Below are 14,873 nucleotides of genomic sequence, written 5' to 3'. Positions count from 1 at the left end.
TTGGATGCCTTCAGTGCTTCTGCTGTGACCTTTGAGGCTAGATTACTCTGACTGCACAGGCGCATTGACAGGCATTGTATGAACTTGATGGTGATTGTGAAGCCGCGCTGGTGCAGTGACGGGAGCACGATAACACGGTAATCAGCTGATCAAGGAATGCCGGCCGAAAGTGTGCCGACAGCGGCACAGTATATGGGCACCTTAAGAGTTGGATGTGTCTCACTGGCTAAGATAATTCAATATGGATGATATCATGTGTCGATGTGTGCACTCACTGCAGGGGGCGGGGCGGGGCATGTGACACACACACACACGTCTACTGTGACTCACCTCCCCTCCCGCCGCCTGTTACTATAGACGCGGCCGGGAGGGGAGGTGAGTCACAGGACCCGCCCCCTCACTGTGAAGCCCGTCGGCAGTGCGGGGCCCCGGTGTTCGAACACCGGGACCGTGCACTGCCATATATTGCATGACCGGACCGCACTGAGACTGTGTGGCCCGGTACCATTTGATCCGCGGACCGGTACCAGTCGATCCGCGGACCGGTACCAGTCCGCAGAACGGGGGTTGGGGAACACTGCTCTAAGTCACATTGGAAAAATGGGGCCCATTCAAGTTTGAAGAAGCTCACAATATGCATGTGCAAAATAATGTACCTGCCCTATTTTTGACAAAGCAGCCCACAACACATAGGGCACTCACATGTGTATGTTTTGTGCAGCATAACACAGGTGTGTATGGTTCTACTGTAGATGTGCATTGGAGTCTTATTCAGAAGGAATGGCAATGCACATATACTGTGTGTTAACACAATATGTCATAAAACACAGGATTTCACATACATTATAGCAGTGCAAAAGCATAGTGGGAGCCTACAGAATGATGTACTGTATTTGCACAAAAATTATAAAGCCGATTTACTAAAGGCGGTAAGGCTGTTCATTTTATGATGTGCATATTAGCGAATAAGACGAAGCTGTGTTTACTTTGGATGCCCAGTCATGCTCTAGAAAATATTACGTTTGTTTTTCATTTTCCCAGCACATTGGGTATTTAAAGTGAACACAGCTAAACCTAAATTCACTAACACATTAACTTTGCAAGCTTGAACAGCCTCTACTCCTTTAGATAATCAACACCATGGGGTGATTTACTAACCTAAACACACGCACGCACTAGGTGCGTGTGATTTTTACACAGCAAAACGTATTTATCAACCAAAAAGTCTCTAAAAGCATATTTCCACTAATGCCATATATGGAAAAATCATGCACATGATGCATATATAATGCTGCTTCACAGTTTAGACAAAAATGGTTAGCTCATGCATTTACATTCCTGCATTCATCAACGCAAGCAACATAATGTAGAGCTAATTTACACAACATCACCTTGCAAATTCATGCAGGGCTTTGCACAACACACCTGCTGGGTGTGTACACACTACAAAGGTGTTTAGATTCCTCCCATAGATCATGCTGGGAGGGAACACACTACAGAGGTGTATACTTGTTCGTGGCGTGTTTATAAGGTTAGTAAATTAACCCCCATGTGTTACCTAATACAATGGGGTTGATTTACTAGGGCACGTTAACCTAAAGTGACATTTAAGGCAGTGGTAACCTCGAAAGAGAACATGCTCTACTTCTATAGTAAATCAGGGACAGTGGTAACCTCGAAAGAGAACATGCTCTACTTCTATAGTAAATCAGGGCCAGTAGTAACCTTGAAAGAGAACATGCTCTTCTTTTTAAGCAAATCAGGGTTAGTAGTAACCTTGAAAGAGAACATGCTCTACTTCTATAGTAAATCAGGGCCAGTAGTAACCTTGAAAGAGAACATGCTCTTCTTTTTAAGCAAATCAGGGTTAGCTGTCACCTCAAAAGAGAACATGCTCTACTTCTATAGTAAATCAGGGCCAGTAGTAACCTTGAAAGAGAACATGCTCTTCTTTTTAAGCAAATCAGGGTTAGCAGTCACCTCAAAAGAGAACATGCTCTACTTCTATAGTAAATCAGGGCCAGTAGTAACCTTGAAAGAGAACATGCTCTTCTTCTTAAGCAAATCAGGGTCAGCTGTCACCTCAAAAGAGAACATGCTTTTAGTAAATCAGGGTCAATGGTCACCTCATCCGATGCCTGCTCCTGTAAAACACAGTAGATAGCGATGTAGACCTTTCCATTTCCATTAAGGGCCTGTTCACATGATTTTCAGGTCCTGATCAGGTCCGGATCAGGTGCGGATCTGCAGACGCGGTGCTACTCATGCAGTGCGTTTCTGACGTGTTTTCGGTCCAGAGGATGACCGTTCATTTTTTTTTTAAAGCTGTGGAGCTGTCAGTATGCAGATTCTTCCTCTGAGGTCACTTCCCCCCTTTGGTAACATCTACTTCAATTGGTGTATGTAAAGCTGGTTATCAGACATGTATCACATGTTTGCATGCATGTTGATGGTGCTGGCTACAGCAATCTGCAGAGAACGAGCTTGCAGGAGACGTCGTTATTGGGTACACCCAATCTTGAGGCTCCGGGACTCCAAGGGTCAGTTCTGGAGTTTATATGAGGATTTGCGAGCTCACCTCGATAAATGTTTTTCCTTTACTCGCATGTCCATGGAATGGCAATGGGTATGTTTTGGGCCAGTTCACACGACGTCCGTTTTCTGTGCTGACCTGATCCGTATGCTCCTGCACTAAAAATGCATCCCAATGTATCCCTATGTGTTTTATGGGCTACAGTCCTCACGTGCGCAGTCCGTTCAAAAATACTGCATTTCACATTTTGTCCGGCCAGGGAACGGTCTGGAAACGCAAAACGCGCCAAAAACACGGCAAAAACGCACTGCAGCTAACATACTCACAGCCCCACTCCAGCAAAAAAAAATAAAAAATATATTTTTTTTTTACTGGAACGAATCAAAAACGTGGCAAAAACACATAGCACCGCGTCTGCAGATCCGCACCTGATCCGGACCTGAAAATCATGTGAACAGTTAAACTGACAGTTTGGGCACATTTTCTTAACACCGACTGCTCCCCAGGGATGTTAGCTTCTTTGAACGTGATGGCCTATCACAGGCAACTATTAATGGTTTTTATTTAAGTATTTGGAGGTTTGACTTCTAAAATATCTGCCGTTCCTGTATTGTTCCTTCAGTTATTCGCGTGTTACCTTTTTTCTTAACTTATTTTTAAATTGCAAAACAAAGCCTCAAGCTATAAAGCTGTTCAACCAACATTCCATGTAACATAAACATAAAGAGTCACATGCTGGTAACAAGGCCGTAACTAGGCAGCGACGTGCTAAAGCTAAGGTGTGCACATGACCAGAAATCTCTTCACTCCAAGTCACAGTGACGCATGTCTCACCTATCCAAAGGTCACATCACTTAGTATGCAGAGTAGCCAGATTTCGAGTCAACCTGAAAAAGAACTAGCAGAACCAACTCTTATTGCATGTCCAATCATGATTCCTGTTGCAGTTGGTGGGGGTGCTCTCCGCACACCTTTCAGCAGTCCCGGCCAATAAACAAAAGTGGTGCTTGCAGTAACTAACACGGATGGCACCGTGCAAAACACAAAGTTGAGAAAATAGGTCACCAGCACTCCAAAAAGTTAAAATGAATAAGTCCTTTTTATTGGACAATTGTGTCACGACAATCAAAAAGAGCCCAATCATGATTCCTGTCATTTTCCTAATGAAAGGTAAAATTGACATTCTTCTAAATACATCTTTACATATCTTCTTACTTTTTAAAATTAAAACACCCTCCCGTACTCCACCCAAAACTAGATAAAGTTTTCAGTTCTACTTTAAGGGGACTATAGCCATATTAGAGCACATGCAACAACTGAGTACTGTCCATGACCCCTTTTTTTTTTTGTTTGTTTACAGTTATATTTTAATAAACGCCTTTAAGTCTTACCCGTTTCTTAACATTTTGTAAAATTTTGTTTATCAGTACTGCTTCAACCTTAGAAAAAGGAGGCCGGGCCTGCAAGCTTGCCCTGAACATTTAACTGTTCGTGCAAATGAAAAAGTATCACAGACAATACTTATCTAGGCTTTTGGAATAAAATAATTCTATTTTGCATTTGTAGTTCTCAGATACAATTCTCTCCACAAACACTATCATAAACAAGACACTACCCCAGATCATATAGGTCTCGTTTATAATCCATCAATGTTGTAATCTGGAATCCCTTTTCTCCATGAGAACATGGTGCTTTCCTGCCAGCAGAGGTCAGAACTACCTCACAGTAAAGTATACAACACTGAGGCATGTTATTTACTACAGGTAGGAGGTTCACCTCTAGCAAAATGCATCAATAATCCACAACAACGAAGAGAAATATTATATAAAAGTCAACCCACACCACTGAGCATGCAAGACAAGGAAAGAACCACTACAACAATTTTGGGCACAAACCCTTTCCTCACTATTATCTACCACATGCATCATTATAAATGATAAACAATACCATTGAAGGATACAAAAATACTTTGTATATCTTAAAAAGTGCACATGCATCTTTACACAATTTAAAAAAAAAATTACAAGAATACTAGGAATCCTCTGAATGGCCGCTATACTCAGTGAGTAAATACAAGCAGAAAATACAAGAATACTGGACATTTTCTGAATGGCCGTTATACACAGTGAACGCCTCTGTGTGTTTTACTAGTGCAGGCAAGTCGCTTAGCATAGTGGTTGTAGCTGGGACCCATGTATATGTTTGTTAGGAATGCACCTATACTCGTATCAGTATCAATACTGAGTATTAGGGCAAGCACAAGTGCTCAGATACCTTCCCCGATACCGAAACTTCCGGTCAGAGGGAGATTTCCTATGACCAGCAGTGCCGCAAGAGAACATGGAGCCGGCTTCCCGGCCAATCGGGAAACCGGGCCAGCTTCCCAGCCAATCAGCATCGAGCCGGCCAAACAGCATCGAGCTGGCTTCCCGGCCAGTCAGGAAGTTGGGAGGCGGGTAAGGACACCCCTCCCGACTTTTTGATTGGCAGGGAAGCCAGCTCCATGCTAGCGGAAGTACCGGTATTGGCGAGTACCGAAAGATAAATATCGGTACTCGATAGTGCAAAACCGATATCGGTGCATCCCTAATGTGTGTGTCTGTGTATTATATATATTTTTTTTTTTTTTATACACACATACACACACACACACACACACACACACATATAGTTCAAACCTGTGTTCTACTTTAAAACTGCTAGAGAAAAGCAATGCAATGAGAAGCACTGTAAATACAATTGCAGGCTAATCGGTTACTGCACCAAATCACATTATCTGTCTAGGCAAGACTCAATGACAACAAAAACATTCAGGTGGGTGTATGGGGTATTTTATAGTCAGACTAAAATGCTGGAACAAAATCCTAAAACTGAACACACCCTGGATTGTTTAAAAAAAAAAGTGTTTGTTGATTTGTTGGATTTGTAAATTGTACTTTACTATTACTCACGTTTTTCTTCTTGTGTTAATGATTCTTTAATGTATACAATAGACAGGTGTGTTTGCAGTGACAACCTGTGTTTTTTTTTTTTCAATAAGCAGGTGCATTTGTATTGTAAAACATTGGAGAATGTATTAATATGTAACAAAGCCAAGGGGTTAAAATGGACAGACTTGTATCACTCTATGGGATATATTTATAAAGCAGTGAATCCGACATTTACCAAACATTCACTGCAGGTGAACCATCCTGGTTCATGTGCTTTAAATCATAGTTGTTAATCTACGAGCAGTGAATGTTTGATGAATGTCACATTTACCGCTTTATAAATATACCCCTAAATGTGTATCTGCCCAACCTTTTTTTGGCCATAGTTCTCTTTAGGGTCACATATACATGTACCAATGTCCTCCTGTGACCCAAAGCTCAGCATATAGTGAGTTATTGCAGACAATATTGTCGGGATCCGCCCCACTGCCTGATTAGAGAGGCAGAGCCAGCTGTCAGAGACATAGCCAGCTGTGCCCGCTCCCTTCCTAATCCCTTCCTCCAGTCAACGCTGGAGGAACGGAGAAGTCAGGAGGGGAATACCTGCGGGGAGCGGGGACTGTCAGCAGGGTGAAGATCGGGGACTGAGCAATCGGCGGTAAGTTATCGCTCATTTCCCGATCAATAGAGCCAACGTACGACAGCCTCAGTGTCACATGTCGGCTCTAATTATGGGAATGAGTGTAATTCACTCTCCCCTTATTCTCCTTTAAATACAATCCAATAAACGCATGGAGTCCAAGGATACAGTATGGAGCAGATTAAACAAAAAAAAAATAGTTTTGATTGTTGGGAAACATTCAAGAGTACAGAGGAAATAAAAAAGGTAAACAATTTGGAACTTCTGCGCATGACTGAATTTGGAGCGAACATAAGCTGGATTTTGCTAATGGTAGGGTCCCTCCTAAACTGAATGTGAAGTGTGCAGAGAAAAGGGCAGAAGAGAGACGATTGCACTGCCAAAAGGAGAACCCAAGTGGTGTCTGGTGCTTGTTCCTCCTCCTTGTTTTCAACTACTACAAAGCATCTTCTTTCAAGAGCGACTGTCTATAACCATCTAGCTGCAACATCAGAGAATATATGCAAGTTATCACATATGCATGTGGTATCCTGCAATATAAGGCAAGAATCTGAATGGTATCCCAAAGTGCAATTTTATTGCTAATGTGACTTTTGTCTTTGTCTCTTTAACATGAGTAACTGCCAAATCCTAATCCAAAAGAACCAGTCTACGGGGACTAAGAAATTGTGCCCAACTGTCTTGGGGGACAATTCTATGTTAGCTGGTGTAGTTAGAATCCTACGACACCCTGGCCCACTGTTAGCATTAAAGTTAGGCATTAAATAGCCTGTCGCACCTCGTGGATGTCTAGCATTGAGTAACCACAAACCCAAAACTCCTTCCATGTAGTAAATCATCCCTCACTATAATTGTTAAAAATGTATGCCATCTAGTGTTCATGTTTCTTCCCCAAATATTACACAAAGCACTAAATCTTCTAAAGGGTTCCTGTCACCTTCAGTTCATTCAAATTAATAAAGCCAGGAGCGTTATGGTTAAATAGCAGCACATACAGCAATACAATGCTTTGTAACATCAAACATGGTCAGATACCACCACACTTGTATTCCATTCATTCTTCCTCCCATTCATGTTGCTGATTGTCCATACCTGGGTACAGACATGGACAAGAGGAACAGTCTGCAGGAGCCAGAGCATTGCACCCACAATTCACTGATCACGGTTGCAACGCTTTACTGGCTCCAATGCAAAAAATAATGAAAGCACATTCTTTTCTTTTATGAAGAAGTGTACACTTATAATTTTATAGGAGGTGGAATTTTCCTTTAAAACTGATGTGCGGTTATGTTTTTGAAGGTAAATACCCCTTGACATTAACTCACAGAAGAACAATTCACAACTTCAGAATGTTGTGGTTTTCAGGCTGAAATAATGAAGAATCTGAAGTTCCCTTGTGACATGGATTTTTTTTAATGGCAACTCTGTATCAATAACTTCCAATGTTCACTTCAATTACAAATGAATTTAATACATGCATAACACCTAGTTAAAAATTGCAAACTTGTGCCATTTATGAAATTGTTGTTCTCCTAATTCAGCAGCAAATGCTTGAAATATCTTGTAAAAGAAGATTTGTTTGTCCAAAATAACGTGCACATAGTGTGTTATGTACTGTGGAAAACACAGGATTTTCCATTTCATTTCTGATTAGGAAGGGAGTTAAGGCTTTGCATTGTATGCATGTACAGAGAGCAAAATAGCTTAGTGGATAGCATTGTGGCCTAACAGTACAAAGGTCTGGGTTAAACTTCCCCAAGTACACATATACGAGGAGCTTGTCTATTCTCCCACTGTTTGGGTGAGTTTCCTCCAGGTGTTCCATTTCTTTTCTACATCAAACTAGCCCTGCTCTTCATCTGCGTGTACGACATGTACACTGCAAACCATCATACTTGCATGTTACGCGGGAAAATAAACAGAAGCCTGGCAAAATCTAGGGCAGGCATGTCATATTTGAATGAAACAGTGGGCCATATTGTCTGGAATGAACGTTATGTCTACTGAGGGTCACACCTACCTTATTCCAGAGAAGATTATAGCACTTTGATAATATTCTAAAAATAATTGCAACTTAAATTTTGTTCAAGAAAAAGGGCCATAAAGGATACACTTTCTTATGCAATTATGAAAGTGAATATGTCAGGAAATGTTTTATCAACTGGAGAAAAGCCACAACATAATATAAAAGTAAATACTTAAAATTGGTGAGGGTCACAAAGAAGGAACAAGGCAAGCCAAATGTGGCCCAAAAAACACCAGTCTCAGATGGCTGCTCTAGGGTGTGTCAGCCACATGCTAGTTTTAGGGCAGCTTCACTGAGGGTCACCCATTTGGATATGACAGAAACTAGTTATTTAGCTCCACTGCTATGAACTATGATTCTCTGGAATCATTAGTTCTACCATATTTTGGAATTTTGGTGGGCAACATGTGGATATCTTTAGAAGGAACCCTCCTCCGTCATGGATTCATAAAGTACCACAACCAGTGGTACAAGTCTTTAAAGGAGAACTATGAGGTGAGTGAAAATCACTCCCCCTCATAGTTCGTGCCGACGTGTGACAATGAAACTGTCACGCGTCGGCTCGATAGATCGGGATGTGAGCAAAACACATACCGTCACTCGCTCACTTCTCGATCAACTCCCTGCAGAGAGCAGCGACTGTCAGTCACGGCTCCCTGCAGGGATCCCCCTCCCCTCTCCAATCCTCCAGCGCTGATTGGAGGAACGGACAGGGGAGGGGGCGGATACAGCTGGCTCTGCCTCTAGAAAGGCAGAGCCAGCTGTCATTCACACAGCTGGGTGGATCTCAACATCATTGTCGGGATCCGTCCCAGCTGCGGCGGTCTCAGTATACCGTGAGCTGTAGCTCGCGATATACTGAGTTTTGGGTCACGGGAGGACGCTAGCATATGTCCTCCCATGACCCTGAAGAGAACTATGGAGAAAAACACTTACCCCATAGTTCTCTTTTAAGTCTTTTTCATAGAGATGCTCGGGTGATAATTCGTGTGGGTTTAATGGTCACTGCTTAACGCATTAACATAACCAGTGAACAAAATGGCAGGGTGAGCATGAGAAAAATGATACTATGCTACTACTATTAATTCAAGAAGCAAGAACAATGCAAGTACCATGAAAGCTTCTTTGCTGCTCTATAGAGAAAAAGGAATGGTGGAAAATATCTGGAAAAAGTGACAAACAGCATTTTTAACGCTCGTAAACTAATGAGCACCCCCACCCAGTGAAATTGACTATATCATGCAATGTATAAAGATCGTAACTAGCATCAGAAGCTACCAGAGTGGTCCTTACAATCTGTTGCATCTTCCAAAATCACATACTCTATGGAGAACGAGTTCAGATTTTGAGCCCATGCTGTATAGCCCAGGGGCAGGCAAACTCCGGCCCTCCAGCTGTGATGATATTACAAATCCCATCATGCATCTGCCTGTGGCAGTCATGCCTATTGCTGTCAGAGCCTTGCAATGCCTAATGAAAGTTGTAGTTGCACCACAGCTTGAGGGCCAGAGTTTGCCTTGCCCTGGTGTAGACTGACTTTGTAAAAGTACCAACAAATAAAAAGTACACAATTTTAAAATCCTAATGACTAGTTGTGTAAAAGCTGTAGGAACTGACCATATATTTATGAAGAACGTGGTATTGGGATGCTAGGAATAATATTTTCCCCACAAAGCTAACTAACCATTTAGCAATCCCACAAAACACAGTTGCCAACGGTTTAGTCTCCCCTAGTCTGAAATGGAAGCTAACAAAGAACAGTCACACACAGTGGCAAATGTCTTATTTCCTGGAGCACTGATAAATTAAAAAACCTCTAGATATCTTCCTTGATGAGCACAGCATACACGGTTAAACCTTAAAAATGCATTCAAGTATCCCAACTACAGTATACTCCCCATTATCCAGCATTAAAGTAACCAACACTCTCAAGCAACCCGCAAAAAAAAATATGTCCTCGATTTTATTTTTTTTTGCCAGTGGCTTGAGGCACACTAAAAACTTTCTTGTTTACATCTTGCTGCCAGCGGGCAGCTAGATTCCACAGTCAGCAGCAGAATGTCAACAGTGGGGAGCAAAAGCCAGCCTGCTATTGGCTTTTTGAAATTGCAATAGCAGGCTGGCTATTGCACCTGAAAGCAAAAAAGAAAGAAAAAGGAGCGCCACAAACCAGCACAATAAGGCAGATTGTAGTAAATTGGAGTAAATTAGGATCATACGGTGTTTGCACTCACATGCAGGGCTGTAGCTACCATGGGGCGAGTGAGGCACTCGCCTCAGGCGCAGCTGAGAGGGGGCGTAGCCAGGGCCGGCCTGGCTGCGTCCCATTGCCCATGTTGCCAAGGCGAGCACAGGGCGCCATTGGCAACAGGGGTCTGTTTAGACCCGATATTTCCCCGAAGCCCCCCAACAGTAAAACAAATAATATTAAAAAATAAATAAAAAAATAAAAAAACAACACCACACACACACACATTATTAGACATGTGCAAAGACAAAAAAATAGTGTCGGACTAAATGAATGGAAACGAAAAATGTTTTCATTAGTTTCGTCAAACGAAACAAATTTTTATGCTATTTTGGATTTGGCCACCAGCTCATTCTGCACATGCGTGCCGCCATCTCGGAGGTGAGGCACATGGCGTCACATCACCCGATGCGTGCGCGGCGTCGGGTGGCATAACACGTCTGTTGGGGGGCACAATTTTCTGTTCTTGCCTCGGGCGCAAAAGGAGCTAGCTAGGGCTCTGCTCACATGTGAGGAGATTGATACTAGCAAAGCGATGCTAATCCCTGTATGTTGGCATGGGGTCTTGGAGGTACAGCTGGGGGGAAACCAATGGACAGAAGGGCTGCGTTGGTCCTCGAAGGGGGTGATGTTTGATGACCGAAGTGGAGATGGTAATGACAAAAAAATGGTGAGAATTCTTCAATGAATATAGAAGGAATGAGAATTCTTTACTCACCATCAGGCTGGGTGTAGTGCGGTTTCAGAAGAGAACCCACTCACCATTGGGTATCCCCGGATGTATGTTCTCTCTACACATCCATCCCACATGACATAGGCCTCCAAGCCACACAGTAACATCTATCACAAGCACCAGCTCCCAACCACAAGCAAGCCCAATTCATTGTGAATTGCACCTGCTACATGCTAGAACACAGCTACTTCTCCTTCCTCTTTAAATTTCATCGGCAGATCCAAGGCACTGCCATGGGAGCCAATTATGCCCCCAGCTACGCCAACCTCACTATGGGCCATTGGCAACAATTCCATAACTGGCAGAACATCTGATATATTACAGGATATACAAAGACGATATACTCTTCATATGGAACCCCCTTCAAGGACCAACACAACTCTGTCCATTGGATGTCCACCAGCCGTACCTCCAAGACCCCAAGCCAACACACAAGGATTAACATCGCTGAGCCAGTATCAATCTCCTCACATGTGAGTGCAAACACCATATGTTCCTAATTTACTCCAATCCCAATCCGCCTTATTATGCTAGGTTGGGGAGCCCCCTTTCTTTCTTTTTTGTTTCCTAGCACACATATTAGACACCTCGGTCTAATACCGGCAGGAGCTGCACACCAGCCTCAACACACGACCCTCACTAGGAGTGCGCTATTCACATTGGACTTTTGTTTTTTGGAACTCGCTGTTTCACCGGCTACTGAGTAGAGGAGAGGAACCGAGAGAGAACTTTCTCCTCCTTTGTCCTCTGCTCGGTGGACGGGGCTTTAATAGCCGGCGTCGGATGTCGGACAACAGTTATCCGACACCTACCGATCCCGGTGGGTATCGGAGAACAGAGTTTACTGTATTAACAAAAATGTATCTTATTTGTGTATCACTCGGCTGTAGATCCTCAAATCATCTCTGAATTGGTGCTGACACTGTCCTTCCTTCTGGAGGGTGGCTACTTTTGTTCCCTATGGTCCCTGTTTGTGTTGTAAAAATAGCCACCGCTCCAAGCTTTTTCCTATGATGGACTACAATCTCAATACAAAATTAGTAAACTATTTTAGTCCATAATGAAAGCAAGCTTGGAGTGGTGGCTACTTTGCAACACACATAGGGACCATGAAGTACAAAAGTAGCCACCCTCCAGAACGATATGCTGGAGATATTTGGTTTTCATAATAGACTGTTTTTTGCCTTTTTGTTTGGTGTAAGAAAAACAGTTTGGATGTTAATGGATGGGCCTATGATAAATCTTGTGGAGGATGATAATCAGGCATTTTCTGTAGTTTGTGCATTGCTATTGCTTTCAAAGTCCTTGTATTTGTATTCTTACAAAACTTTGCATTATAATGATTTTATGTATGTTTTGTTTTGCAGGGTTAACAATTAAAATTAAATGTAAAGGGCAACAATTTTACCGTTTTCAGCCAGCAGAAGTGTACATGTCCTCCCTGTGTCTGGGTGTATATAGGTAATGGGATTCTAAAAGCCACAAAGACAAGAATGCTTGTCCACATCAAAACAGTATAGGGAAGTGGACTAGAACAGTAGTAATAGTTAACATAGCAGGATCCTTACAGCAACAGCTTCATATTATGTAATAAAGAGAAAGAAGAACTTGCAGTGTTACCCAAAATGACCTGATTAGATTTCCCTTATTTGCCAATGACGAGTCTCTCAACAGCTACCTAATGCAAAAAAGGAGGGAGTAATCCTAGACAGCAACTGTATTAGACACATCAATACCGAGCAATAAATATAGTTCAATATCTTGCTACGTGTTCTAAACAAACACTGTTAATCACGAGAGAAGTTGAAACACAAGCAATATAAACTCATTTTCCATGTTTACCATAAAACACAGGGTTACCCATAAGTACATATGTACAACAACCTCTTCCTTATTAACAGAACGGAAGCATAGCTCTGTATTCATACGTGTGCAAGACAACGTTGTCAGGACATAGTTCAGAAAGTGATGGACGGGTATTAAAATAAACATGCTTTTTTTGTGCAAATAGAAACTTATATTCTAGAGCTACTCTTCAAATGCCCATGGAGTACTGCTGTTTTTTTAGTTTCACCTTTTAAGTTGCATTAGTGAAATAAATGAACTTTGCACGATATTCTAATTATTCGAGTTTCACCTGTGTGTGTGTGTGTGTGTATATACATATATATACATATATACATATACACATATACACACATACATACATACACACACAACCAAGCAAATAGCATACATTAATTTATAATATCAGGCAACTGTACCAGTGAGAAACATTGAAACACATTTCCTTTAATCAGCAAACTTGGACACAAGTAACATACAATCCATCTGTCTTAGTTAACACGGTCATGCCATTGGAAGGACAGCATATTTAAAGAATGACAACTTGTATCTTTGCCAAAATGTGCCCCTTGTAAGCAGAACATGCAGACTTGACTTCTTTTTCAACATACACATTTGCTTGAAACAACCCAAACTCTTACCTGGAAACAACAGGTTTACTTGATATGGGTAAGAAATAGAGCATTACCCGAGTGGTGCAACATGACTCCAGGGTGACACCACAAATGAAGATCTTAAATACAGGGAGGCAGCACTGGGCTGCTACTAAGTATAGCTGAGAGGCATCCCACATCCAATGGTTTGCTGGCTTCTGCAAAGACGTTGACAGACACGCGGTCAAGTAGAAGAAGCTGGGAAGCAATGTATTTACCTTCTGTGTCAGCCAGTCGCAGGTCCCCCAACATACAGCTGTGAAAGTGGACACTGTACAGGTGACTTCCTATCTAGTTCAGGCAGCTGCTTCTTGTGAACAGCTGCTGGAAATGCAGGACATTCCTGTACAGCAGCTCCTTCCCTCTGAATGAGCACATGCCATTACAGTCTTCCAATCCTTCACACTCCCTGGCTGTTCATTAACTGTGAAGTGTGGCATGTTAGACACAGGCAGTGATTAAGTCCTTTTACGTGCAGAGCAGAGCCTGACATTTCAGCAGCGTACACCTTCCTGTCCTTAAGATCACCAAGAACACTTCTCAATGTCACTTGGCTGCTGTAAACTCCAGACAACTGCAGATCTGTTCAATGTCAGCCTATCATATCAAACCAGAATTCATCAGATCTGCATATCACAACTGAACGGATAGTGGGTTAGTTTAAAGTGATATCAAAATGAAAAGGTTTTTACGCTATTTTAACTGCTAATTTAATTACCGACAATGTATACTGCTCCTTCATAGTTATAAGTTTTAGTTTCCTGCAGAATCAGCTGGTCCCCTGAGCACTGGTCCTGATATCCTGTTTTAGGGTGGCTTCTTTCCCCTTGTAGGGTCCAATGGAGCCAGTGGCATAACAACCGGGGGGGCAGGGGAGGCGCTAGCCCCAGGCGCAGGACTGAGGGGGGGCGCCATCACGGACCCCCGCTAAACGAAGCTCCTGGCCGCAGATGCAGTGGCTCCCTCTCTTAACAGCGTGGGAGACGGGAGGCCGCACTTGTTGGTGGATCCACTGGGTGGATACTTTCAGGTGGAATACAGCTTCATAACATATCAGCTAGGGAACTACAAGTCCCAGCATGCCCTCATTGCCCCTGTACAACAAACAGATATTGCCGTTCCCTAGGTGATATGTGTGAGTGTGGGGGGGTGTACAGGGACAATGATGGCATGCTTGGACTTGTAGTTCCTTAGCTGATAAATATGTGGGGGGTACAGTTCCAGTGGATGTTTATATAATAGGGGGGGGGGGGGGGGCGGAAAAA

At 42.7% G+C, this 14,873-nt stretch overlaps 1 protein-coding gene across 1 annotated transcript in view; it reads right to left on the bottom strand.

Annotated features, from left to right (window-relative positions):
- The window catches only part of KANK1 (KN motif and ankyrin repeat domains 1), an 89,567-nt gene extending 75,553 nt beyond the window's left edge, over positions 1–14,014 (bottom strand). The window contains exon 1 of the mRNA XM_018559475.1: positions 13,827–14,014. The gene's annotated coding sequence lies outside the window, so the exon portion shown is untranslated. The remainder of the gene's footprint in view (positions 1–13,826) is intronic.
- Positions 14,015–14,873: the final 859 nt, after the last annotated feature.

The sequence above is a fragment of the Nanorana parkeri genome, unplaced genomic scaffold (genome assembly GCF_000935625.1).
Source record: "Nanorana parkeri isolate BGI_ZX_2015 unplaced genomic scaffold, ASM93562v1 scaffold398, whole genome shotgun sequence".
Classification (NCBI taxonomy): Eukaryota; Metazoa; Chordata; class Amphibia; order Anura; family Dicroglossidae; genus Nanorana; species Nanorana parkeri.
This window is presented reverse-complemented; position numbering and strand designations above follow the sequence as displayed.